General features: G+C 37.4%; 1 protein-coding gene across 18 annotated transcripts in view; it reads right to left on the bottom strand.

The window, feature by feature from the left end:
• Window positions 1–12,056, bottom strand: part of PEX5L (peroxisomal biogenesis factor 5 like) — an 817,344-nt gene that overhangs the window by 770,081 nt on the left and 35,207 nt on the right. The window lies entirely within an intron of this gene.

The following is a 12,056-nucleotide window of genomic DNA, read 5'->3' on the forward strand; positions in this document are numbered from 1 at the left end:
TCACATCCTGGGACATAAATCTAGCCTTAGCAAATTCAAAAAAATTGAAATCATTCCAAGCATCTTTTCTGATCACAAGCTGGTAAGGAAAAAAACTATTAAAAATACAAACATATGGAGGCTAAACAACACACTTCTGAATAACCAACAAATCAACAGAAGAAATAAAAATATGCATAGAAACAAATGAAAATGAAAACACAACAACCCAAAACCTATGGGACTCAGTAAAAGCAGTGCTAAGGAAGGTTCATAGCAATATAAGCTTACCTCAAGAAACAAGAGAAAAATCAGATAAATAACCTAACTCTACACCTAAAGAAACTAGAAAAGGAAGAAATGAAGAACCTCAGGGATAGCAGAAGGAAAGAAATCATAAAAATTAGGGCAGAAATAAATGAAAAAGAAACAAAGGAGACCATAGCCAAAATCAACAAAGCTAAAAGCTGGTTCTTTGAGAAGATAAATAAAATAGAGACACCATTAGCCAGACTCATCAAGAAAAAAAGCGAGAAGAATAAAATCAACAAAATTAGAAATGAAAATGGAGAAATCACAACAGATAACACAGAAATACAAAGGATCATAAGAGACTACAATCAGCAACCATATGCCAATAAAATGGACAACTTGGAAGAAATGGAAAAATTCTTAGAAAAGTATAACTTTCCAAAACTGAGCCAAGAAGAAATAGAAAATCTTAACAGACCCATCACAAGTATGAAAAGTGAAACTGTCATCAGAAATCTTCCACAAACAAAAGCCCAGGACCAGATGGCTTCACAGCTGAATTCTACCAAAAATTTAGAGAAGAGCTAACACCTATCCTACTCAAATACTTCCAGAAAATTGCAGAGGAAGGTAAACTTCCAAACTCATTCTATACGGCCACCATCACCCTAATACCAAAACCAGACAAAGACACCACAAAAAAGAAAACTACAAGCCAATGTCACTGATGAACATAGATGCAAAAATTTTTAACAAAATTCTAGCAAACAGAATCCAACAACATATTAAAATGATCATACATCATGACCAAGTGGGCTTTATCCCAGGGATGCAAGGATTCTTTGATATCTGTAGGGCAATCAATGTGAAACACCACATTAACAAATTGAAAAATAAAAAACCTATGATTATCTCAACAGATGCAGAGAAAGCCTTTGACAAAATTCAACACCCATTTATGATAAAAAAAAAAAAATCCCTCCAGAAATCAGGCATAGAAGGAACATACCTCAACATAATAAAAGCCATATATGATAAACCCACAGCAAACATTATCCTAAATGGTGAAAAATTGAAAGCATTCCCCCTACAGTCAGGAACAAGGCAAGGGTTCCCACTCTCACCACTAGTATTCAACATAGTTTTGGAAGTTTTAGCCACAGCGATCAGAAAAGAAAAACAAATAAAAGGAATCCAGATTGAAAAAGAAGAAGTAAAACTCTCACTGTTTGCAGATGACATGATCCTCTACATAGAAAACCCTAAAGACTCCACCAGGAAATTACTAGAGCTAATCAATGAATATAGTAAAGTTGCAGGATATAAAATCAACACACAGAAATCCTTTGCATCCATCTACACTAACAATGAGAAAACAGTAAGAGAAATTAAGGAAACAATTACATTCACCATTGCAACAAAAAGAATACTTAGGAATAAATCTACCTAAAGAAACAAAAGACCTATATATAGAAAACTATAAAACACTAATAAAAGAAATCAAAGAGGACACAAAAATGGAGAAATATACCATGTTTGTGCATCAGAAGAATCAATATAGTAAAAATGAGTATACTACCCAAAACAATCTATAGATTCAATGCAATCCCTACATCAAGCTACCAATGGTATTCTTCAGAGAACTAGAACAATAATGTCACAATTTGTATGGAAATACAAAAAACCTCGAATAGCCAAAGCAATCTTGAGAAAGAAGAATGGAACTGGAGGAATCAACCTGCCTGACTTCAGGCTCTACTACAAAGCTACAGTCATCAAGACAGTATGGTACTAGCACAAAGACAGAAATATAGATAAATGGAACAAAATAGAAAGCCCAGAGATAAATCCACGCACCTATGGACACCTTATCTTTGACAAAGGAGGCAAGAATATACAATGGAGAAAAGACAATCTCTTTAACAAGTGGTGTTGGGAAAACTGGTCAATCACTTGTAAAAGAATGAAACTAGAAGATTTTCTAACACCATGCACAAAAATAAACTCAAAATGGATTAAAGATCTAAACATAAGACCAGAAACTATAAAACTAGAGGAAAACATAGGCAATACACTCTCTGACATAAAATCACAGCAGGATCCTCTATGACCCACCTCCTAGAGTAATGGAAATAAAAGCAAAAATAAACAAATGGGACCTAATTAAAATTAAAAGCTTTTGCACAACAAAGGACACTATAAGCAATGTGAAAAGACAGCCTTCAGAATGGGAGAAAATAATAGCAAACGAAGCAACTGACAAAGAATTAATCTCAAAAATAAACAAGCAACTCTTGCAGCTCAATTCCAGAAAAATAAAATGACCCAATCAAAAAATGGGCCAAAGAACTAAACAGACATTTCTCCAAAGAAGACATACAGATGGCTAACAAACACATGAAAAGATGCTCAACATCACTCATTATCAGAGAAATGCAAATCAAAACCACAATGAGGTACCAACTCACGCTGGTCAGAATGGCTGCTATCCAAAAAGTCTACAAACAATAAATTCTGGAGACGATGTGGAAAAAAGGGAACCCTCTTACACTGTTGGTGGGAATGCAAACTAGTAGAGCCACTATGTAGAATAGTGTGGAGATTCCTTAAAAAACTGGAAATAGAACTGCCAGCAATCCCACTGCTGCATATACATACTGAGGAAACCAGAATTGAAAGAGACATGTGTACCCCAATGTTCATCGCAGCACTGTTTACAATAGCCAGGACATGGAAGCAACCTAGATGTCCATCAGCAGATGAATGGATAAGAAAGCTGTGGTATATTACTCAGCTATTGAAAAGAATGCATTTGAATCAGTTCTAATGAGGTGGATGAAACTGGAGCCTATTATATAGAGTGAAGTAAGTCAGAAAGAAAAACACCAATACAGTATATTAACGCATATATATGGAATTTAGAAAGATGGTAATGATGACCCTATATGAGAGACAGCAAAAGAAACACAGATGTATAGAACAGTCTTTTGGACTCTGTGGGAGAAGGCGAGGGTGGGATGATTTGAGAGAATATCATTGAAACATGTATATTATCATATGTGAAACAGATCACCAGTCCAGGTTTGATGCATGAGACAGGGTACTCAGGGCTGGTGCGCTGGGATGACCCTGAGGGATGGGATGGGGAGGGAGGTGGGAGAGGGGTTCAGGATAGGGAACACATGTACACCCATGGCTGATTCATGTCAATGTATGGCAAAAACCACTACAATATTGTAAAGTAATTAGCCTCCAATTAAAATAAATAAATTAATTTTTTAAAAAAAGAAAAAAAAGTGTCAATTCTTCAGTGCTCAGCTTTCCCTATAGTCCAACTCTCACATCTGTACATGACTACTGGAAAAACCATAGCTTTGACTAGACGGACCTTTGTTGGCAAAGTAACGTCTCTGCTTTTCAATATGCTATCTGGGTCGGTCATAATCAGGGATCAAACCAGCCCCCCTGCAGAAGTCTAACCACTGAACCACTAGGGAACTCCCAAGATTAATTTTTAAATCAGTCAATTTTGAGTAATCAGATTACTTAATGTGGGTGAGTCTCATCCAAGTAGTTGAAGGCCAGGATAGAAAAAAAAAAAGACTGGCCTCCCCAGGCAAAAGAGAGGGGAATTATCTAGCTGACTATCTTCAGTCTTCATCTGTACCACCAGATCTCCTGGGTCTCTAGCTTGCCACCCCTACAGATTTCTAAGACTTTTTAAGAAAAGCTGTAAATTTGAGTACTGGTGATGCTGCTAATAGGGCGTCATTTAAATTGTCATAGTCTAGGCCACCAAACTTCTTACATAAAGGATCAGACAGAAACATTTTAGGCTTTGCAGATCACAAGGTCTTTGACACAGCTACTCAGATAATACATAATGAAAGAGCACGGCTGAGTCCTAATTAACCTTTATTAATAGATACTGAAATTTAAATTTTAAATAATTTTCATATATCACAAAAGATTATTTCACTTTTTCTTTATTTTTCAACCATGTAAAAATGTAAAATCCATCCTTAGCTCATGAGCCATACAAAAACAGGTTACAATTTGCTAATACTTCATCTAGACAGATCATTCTTAAACCGTGATCTTTGGTACCTGGGGTGCTATAATTTTCCATCAGATGGTATGTGATTCAAAATTGTGAGTTCCTTCTTTAGTTGATACAGTTGAATAAATGAAATGTCACGGATTTATTGTTATGTACATGTGAGGCTACTTACTAGTAACCTAAATAGCTTACTAAACATTCCTTACATTTAGTTATAAAAAAAAATACTAAAACTGACCCAATACTGGAATTTTTTCCCACCTCTCAGCCTTTTCAGCTTTTACAAAGATTACATTATATCCCCCAAATTACCTCACAGATATTCAGTTCAGTTCAGTCGCTCAGTCGTGTCCGACTCTTTGCGACCCCATGAATTGCAGCACGCCAGGCCTCTCTGTCCATCACCAACTCCTGGAGTCTACCAAACCCATGTCCATCGAGTCAGTGATGCCATCCAACCATCTCATCCTCTGTCGTCCCCTTCTCCTCCCGCCCCCAATCCTACCCAGCATTAGGGTCTTTTCCAATGAGTCAACCCTTCGCATGAGGTGGCCAAAGTATTGGAGTTTCAGCATATTCACAGATATTACATAACATTATGACCATAACACCCTGTACTTTTACTCCATATCACTTACCATAATTTCAATTAAATTTTTTCATTAGAATATGTTATTTCCACTAGACTGTTAGCTCTGTAAGATCCATGGTCATGTCTTTTCTTCACCACAATATAACGAGCCGAAACCGTATCTGGGAAATTGCAGGTGTTTGGTATATATTTGTGGACTGAATGAACAATTTGAATTGCTTATGGTCATTAATTGTTTTAATTCTTGTTTTTTAATTATAAAGAACTTTTCACTTAGTTTCAACATAATCAGTTCACTTTGTTAATGGTTGTTTACCCTACTGCTTGTAATAATGTTATGTTCATACTAACAATATTTGGGGTCTATAATTTTAAACTGACAGGTCTTAAGACTGAAGTGTGGCTCTGTTGACTAAAAAAAGATGTACAACTTGAGAGTTGTGACTTAAGTTTTATTTGGGGCAAAATAAGGACTGCAGCCCAGGGGGCAGCATCTCAGATAGCTCTGAGAGACTGCTCCAAATCCGCAGTGGAAGAAAGTCAATATATAAGGTTTTGGTGAAGGGGGAGTTCAATGCCATGAAGCACTCATTTTACAAAAGGTTTTTGTTAGTCATGAAGATCTGATGTCACCATGAAGGGATTTAGTGCTTCTCTAGACATGAGGAGCGGAGAAGGCAATGGCACCCCACTCCAGTACTCTTGCCTGGAAAATCCCATGGACGGAGGAGCCTGGTAGGCAACGGTCCATGGGGTCGCTAAGAGTCGGACACTACTGAGCGACTTTACTTTCACTTTTCCCTTTCATGCACTGGAGAAGGAAATGGCAACCCACTCCAGTATTCTTGCCTGGAGAATCCCAGGGACGGGGGAGCCTGGTGGGCTGCCGTCTATGGGGTCGCACAGAGTCGGACACGACTGAAGCGACTTAGCAGCAGCAGCAGACATGAGGAGATACAATACAAAGATTAAGATAATAAAATCTGTTCCTAAAAACATCCAACTATCTAAAGACCTGTCCCACCAGATTCCCTGGAGCACAGAGTGCCTCACTCCACCCTGAACTCCCTCAGGGATTGTTGAAGGTCAATAGCTATAGCAGCATGGGGTTCAATCTCATAGAGGCAGATGGCAAATGCCTTTGTTGTTCAGTTGGCAATGCTCTTGCTAAGTGCCAATTTGTAGTTGACAGCTCTAACATGAGTCATTCAGACTCCTATTGTTAAAATAGTTATATGAAATTCACTCCTGAGGGCACAGGGTGAAGGATAGAGGAGGGAAGGTTAACAAGAACACTATTATTATAAGCTACAAGTCTAATTCCAAAGGAAATTGTCAAAAGTTTTGAAAACCTTTGTATTTGCAAGAAATGTACTCTGTGGATAATAGGGCCGTATCTCTTTTAGTTGACACCCTTTGGTTCAGGGATACTTAATTTCTTGATATTCTTGCTTCTTATTTAGCTCAAGGCTAGACTTTCAGAACAGATCTGCTAAGCCTCACCTCAGTTCCACTTGGGGTAATACAACTTTCACTAGCTTGTTTCCAAGGCAAGATGTGAGAAGGAAGGAGTTCTCCCAACTCACAATAATGCTTCCAAGTCATTAGCCCTTTGTGTACTTTGTTTTTACAAATACACAGGTAAAAACAGAACTCCAGGGATTTCCATGATAGTGCCAACATCAAGGTCTTAAAATCCAGGCCTAATGTGAGATATAAGAAAGACTTCCTTGGAAAATAGGACCACTGATCTGTATTCAATAGCTTCAGATACAGTTTTGGTCTATTTAAGAAAGATCCAATTCTCAGAATCTTATTTTAAACTGTTTTACTAAAGGCAGCATTAAAGGTAATTTAGGTAAAAACAAAATTTAAACAAAGCAAGGAAAAAGAATGCTAATTACTTTAGGGAAATGTGTAAATTTCCTATTCATTGAATGCTCAATGGTTATTTGTTCTAATTGCTCTTTAGTGAGTATTTATTGTGCACACTGGCAAGCTGCTCATTAGAATTGCTGATTCAAAGATAAGAGGAAAACTGCAAAACTACCAATAAGTTCACTGGATCCTGAAATCCTTTAAGTCCTTAACTCTTTTGGCAGCACAAAGTTATCAAGGAATCTAAAGACCCAGTTCTGCCAATCCTAACCTGCAACTCTGATACCTACTTAGAACTTAACTTGCAAGTTTTACACAGATTGACCCAGCTTGCAAAGTTGAAAATGGTGGCTAAATTGTTTCTAACACTGTAACAAGTCCTTGAAAAGAAAAAATCTTGTCAAGCTGTGATGTTAGTTATGTCAAAAAAAAAAAAAAAAAAAAACTTAAGGAAAGAAAACTTTTTAAAATAAATGTGGAAGTGCTCCTAAAGGAGAGAGCTGCTGCTTAAACTGTCCTTTTTTTCTCTCTTCTTTCTTTTTTTGAGAAAAAAACACTCTAGTACTGGCAAAAAAAAATGTTTTGCCCTTTGGCCTAACTTACACAAGTTAACATCTCTCCAAGGGCCCCCTCTCCACCTCTTCAGATCCTCCTGTTCTTCCAATTGCAGCGGAAGTTCTTCCTCTTCCAAATTCTGCCTGAGTCAGCTTCCAAAAGCTTCAGCCTGTATTGATTTCCTTTTTCACTAAAGCATCATTGTCCCTGCTGCTCATTATATTTCTTGTTTCTTGGTTGTTTTATTGCTATTGAACTGTTCCTCTTCTCCATTATCAGAGCATAAACTCCAGGAGAGCTCGAAGAGTGCTTTATCTCCTTTCAAACTAGGAAAGGATGTTATGAGGAGCTACTGGTAGGGTGTTGGGACAGCACTAACACAGACTGGGGGCTTTGAAAAGACTGTCCAGAGGAGATACCCCAATGCAACATTCCCTCATTCCTAGGCCTCTGCTTAACCCAATGATCCAGCTGGAGCTTTGGTTTTATCTTCCTTCTGACTATATTTACCTGTCTTTTTGAAAGTACATCCACTTTATACTCAGTCTTTTTGGTTCTGCTTCAACTTTAAGTCTTTCTTCGTTTCTTTTTCATAGAGGCTGAAAAGGCTGAGCTAGAAACAAGCTTGCTTCAGGTGTAATTGGGTACTCTGATTTATTTTTATTTTTCTCTTATACCTCTGTATTATGTATGCTGTGGTGCTACTGCATGTGGATAGGTTCCAGGTCACTGGTTGGCCAACCTGTACTCCAGTTCGAGAGTGGTAATTCACTTGCAGACTTCACTGTCTGTTGAGCAAATATGTTATTTGTGTCAGAACAGAAGATAAATAACATTGCAGCAGATTTTCCACCCCTAAATTTTTGTGTTCTGCAAGCAAGTGGTAGTATTATATCCACTCTATGAGTAGGTGTCTGAGGACAGAGAAAGTTTATTTAAAAAGCATAGGAATAAACTCAGAAGTTCTTTTTCTAAGTTATAAAGGGGGCTTTTTCCTTCAAAAACATATTTGTATAACAATGTTCATAGCAGCATTATTTAAAAGAGCCAAAATGTGGATACAATCCAAATATCCATCAACAAATGAATGGATAAACAAAATGTGGCATATACATATAGTGAAATATTGGAAGAAATGAAAGTCACTCAGTCATTTCTGACTCTGCAATCCCATGGACTGTACAGTCCATGGGATTCTCCAGGTCAGGACACTGGAGTAGGTAGCCTTTCCCTTCTCCAGGGGATCTTGTCAACCCAGGAATCAAACTCAGGTCTCCCTCACTGCAGGTAGATTCTTTACCAGCTGAGCCATAAGGGAAGCCCAATGAAATATTATTCAGTCTTAAAAAGAAAAGAAATTCTGGCACATGCTACAACATAGATGAATCTTCAAGATATTATACCAAGCAAAATAAGCCATTCAGTAAAGGACAAATATTGTATGATTCCACTTATATGAGGTACCTAGAGTAGTCAAATTCATAGAGAAAGAAAGTAGAATGGTGGTTGCCAAGGGGTAGGGGGAGCGTGAATGGGGTGTTAGTATTAATATTTAATGAGTACACAGTTTTGGTTGGGAAACATGAAAACGTTTCCAATATGGAAGGTGATGGTAACTGCACAACAGTGTGAATGTACGTAATGTCACAGAACTGTACACTTAAGAACAGTTAAAATGGTAAAGTTTATATTATGCATATTTTGTGCTTGTGCTTAATCACTCAGTTGTGTCCGACCCCATGGACTGTAGCCCACCAGGCTCCTCTGTCCATGGGGATTCTCCAGGCAAGAATACTGGAGGGGGTTGCTCTGCCCTCCTCCAGGTGATCTTCCCAGCCCAAGCCTCCAGCATTGCAGGAGGATTCTTTGCCATCTGAGCCACCAGGGAAGCCTTTTAGAATACTATTTCTCTCTTCCTTGAAAGTAACAAAACAACGAAAGAAACTAAAAATGGGATTCTGCCCATTTCTTCACTGGGTTAACCTCAGTCTAGTGGTTTCAATAATGAGTTTTGCAAATAAGACTAACCTGTTTTCTTTTTAAGGTGTTTTAAAAAAAGATATCTAGGGGAAATATATATTTTAAAGCCATTTAAAAACATTTCTTTAAATCACTTATCCTTCACATACTAGGTAGATTTTATTTATTCTTCCCCTAGATATTTCCCATACCTTTTGATATCTGAAATTCAATGTATAGGGACATAAAAATTGTATCCCACAAAGAAAATAGGAATTAATATGCACAGGTAACTTAGGAAAGGGAACACATTTTCTCAAATTAATTAAGCCAGTATTGCTGACAGTATGATCTTACAGCTCCTCGCATTACAACTAGAGAACCTATTAAAATTCTTATTCTCGATGTACTGAATCAGCATCTTTGGGACTGGTGACTTCTAACCTGCATTTTAAATTAGCTCCTCTAAGTTAAATTAATGTACACTGAAGTCTGAGAACCAGTAAACTAACACAAAAGTAATACCAATATCAGGAATATATCTCCTTAGACAAGTAGGTGTGAATCTGATCAGAGGGTAGAAACATGAGACTCTGTATACTGAAATCAAAATTACAATATCTTTATCTGCATTCACTGATAACTTCAACTATGATAGACAACATTAGAATGATGTCACAGATTTAAATAACAAAACAACAAAGAAGCAAAGATTTTCATAGGGAGTTACAAGGATGGGAACAGTTTGTTTTCATGAAGTGTTTTATAGAACTTAAAAGAAAAGCCTAGTGTGTCATGTGTGTAAAAATAAAACAGAAACTGCAACTAAGAGTCAGGAAGCCAGAAGGGGGAGCTCTCACATGCTATGACAATAGAGCCCAAGAGAAAGATGACTGTCTCCTTGCCTGGCAAGAGGTCAGCAAATGAGTTACTGTCACAGCTCAATTAAAAGCCACTATTCTTTCAACTTTCAATTCCTCTGATGGACTCACTGTTTACTACAGCCCTCCCAACTTCCTTTATCCCCACTGAGAGGGTTATCTCTTTGTTGTGCTGGGATTTGCACTGTGGTTCCCCATGGTTGTAGATCCAAAATTGCAATTCTTTGTTGATCCCAAATAAACCCATTTTGCTGAAAAAATATCTGGCAGTCTATTTGGGCACAGTCCCTTGGCATTTCCATCTTTGATCAGCCAGCCCGAACTCAGACATAATTTTGCATTATTACACAGTGCTTATATTTAATTTGAATTTCTAAGTAACTTCTAACCAGGGCCACCCAAGATATTTATGCTTTTCTTCCCTGAAGATTTTTGTCTTATGTCTTTGAGAATGTAGAGTGTCTTCCTATGGACATAAAAAAAAATGCTATATATGTAGAAAGTGTCACAAGAATTTAAAGAATGCATGAAATGATTTTTGTCTCTCTAGGAACTATACTTCTGTCAAAAAAAAAAAAAGGAGAGGAGGAAAGCAGCTTAGAATTAAAAACAACAAAATATTAAATAGTTTAAAATATTGTCAGTAATGCAAAAGGCTTAGTATTTACAAAGTCTTTTCCACAGTCCCAATATGTATTCTATAAAAAGGATTTCATAATACTATGATTCCAATATGTTTCATAGTCAGTGTGGCTTGAGTGATAAGGTTCATTTCTCTCCTCTTCCACTTCTCTAATGTCTATACTATGCTTTCATCCTGTCTTTTCTGCCTGTATGTCTACATTTAACTCTTTACGTCCAAATAAAGAACACTGACTCTGACTGGAACTAATAAGAACAGTTTCTTTTTCAAAAAAATTCTAGTTTCACTAGTGAGATAAAATGATATCTGTTAGCACTTTTTTAAGTACTGCGAATAAATCTCTTTGGAGCAATTATCTAGGAAATGGTCATTATCACTCCCCACCCCAGCCCTGAGTGTTTCATACCCATGCCATATTCCCAGGTACTCTGGGTTCAGAAAGAAGCAGCTGCCTGAGAAGTATGGGAGTACATTCATCTGTAACACCAGACAGAAGGAATGGATACAAGAAAATCCATGAGGGAAAAAGAGCTTTCTAGTCTTCCTGGCTGAATGGATAGGAGAGGCTAGAGAGAGGTAACAGAGTACAACTTGAATCAGAGGTTTCAAGCTGGGTGATAAAGAAAATCATGACAACACCAGCAGAAACAGAAAAAATAAGAATTGGTTTTGAGAGAAAAACATTTCATTTCACTTGAGACAGAATCTTAAAACTGATGACTGGATGTTCAAATAGAAATGTCTAGCAGAAAACTGCTGATACAATATTAAAGTTAAAGAGGGGGCAGGCCCAGAGAGGGTGATTTATCATTTTCATTTATGCAGTGGTCAAACTATTGCACAATTGCACTCATCTCACACACTAGTAAGTAATGCTCAAAATTCTTCAAGCCAGGCTTCAGCAATACGTGAACCATGAACTTCCAGATGTTCAAGCTGGTTTTAGAAAAGGCAGAGGAACCAGAGATCAAATTACCAACATCCGTTGGATTATCGAAAAAGCAAGAGAGTTTCAGAAAAACATCTATTTCAGCTTTATTGACTATGCCAAAGCCTTTGACTGTGTGGATCACAATAAACTGTGGAAAATTCTGAAAGAGATGGGAATACCAGACTACCTGACCTGTCTCTTGAGAAACCTGTATGCACGTCAGGAGGCAACAGTTAGAACTGGACATGGAACAACAGACTGGTTCCAAATGGGAAAAGGAGTACGTCAAGGCTGTATATTGTCACCAGACTTATTTAACTTATATG

The sequence above is a fragment of the Giraffa tippelskirchi genome, chromosome 2 (genome assembly GCF_054371585.1).
Source record: "Giraffa tippelskirchi isolate mGirTip1 chromosome 2, T2T-mGirTip1v1.2.pri, whole genome shotgun sequence".
NCBI lineage: Eukaryota > Metazoa > Chordata > Mammalia > Artiodactyla > Giraffidae > Giraffa > Giraffa tippelskirchi.